This window comes from Arachis duranensis, chromosome 6, assembly GCF_000817695.3.
Source record: "Arachis duranensis cultivar V14167 chromosome 6, aradu.V14167.gnm2.J7QH, whole genome shotgun sequence".
Lineage (NCBI taxonomy): Eukaryota > Viridiplantae > Streptophyta > Magnoliopsida > Fabales > Fabaceae > Arachis > Arachis duranensis.
In genome coordinates, this window is record NC_029777.3 from 34175307 (window position 1) to 34176163 (window position 857).

The window sequence follows — 857 nt, forward strand, 5'->3', positions numbered from 1 at the left end:
TTTGTTTTCTATTTTTATTTTCTAGTATAATCTTATATCTATTTTTGAGTCTTGTTCTTATTTCATAATTAATAAAATTTAAAATTCATGTCCTAAAGCTATGAATGTCCTATGAATCCATCACCTCTCTTAAATGAAAAATGCTTTAATAACAAAAGAACAAGAAGTACAGGATTTCGAAATTTATCCGTGAAACTAGTTGAATTAGTTTGATGTGGTGACAATACTTTTTGTTTTCTGAATGAATGCCTGAACAGTGCATATGTCTCTTGAATTTGTTGTTTTTGAGAATGTTAAAAATTGTTGGCTCTTGAAAGGATGAGGAAAAAGAGAACTGTTATTGAGGATCTAAAAAAATCATTTAATTGATTCTTGGAGTAAGAAAAAGCAGTGGATACAAAAAAAATTTCGAAAAAAAAAGAGAGAGAAGAAAGAAAGAGAAAGAAAAAGAAAGAAATAAAGTTGTGATCCAAAGCAAAAAGAGTGTGCTTAAGAACCCTGGACACCTCTAATTGGGGACTCTAGCAAAGCTGAGTCACAATCTGAAAAGGTTCACCCAATTATGTGTCTGTGGCATGTATGTATCCGGTGGTAATACTGGAAAACAGAGTGCTTTGGGTCACAGCCAAGACTCATACACTAGCTATGTTCAAGAATCATTATACTTAACTAGGAGAATCAATAACACTATCTGAGTTCTGAGTTCCTATAGATGCTAATCATTCTGAACTTCAAAGGATAGAGTGAGATGCCAAAACTGTTCGGAGGCAAAAAGCTACTAGTCCCGCTCATCTAATTGGAGCTAAGTTTCCTTGATATTTTGGAGTCTATAGTATATTCTCTTCTTTTTATCCTAT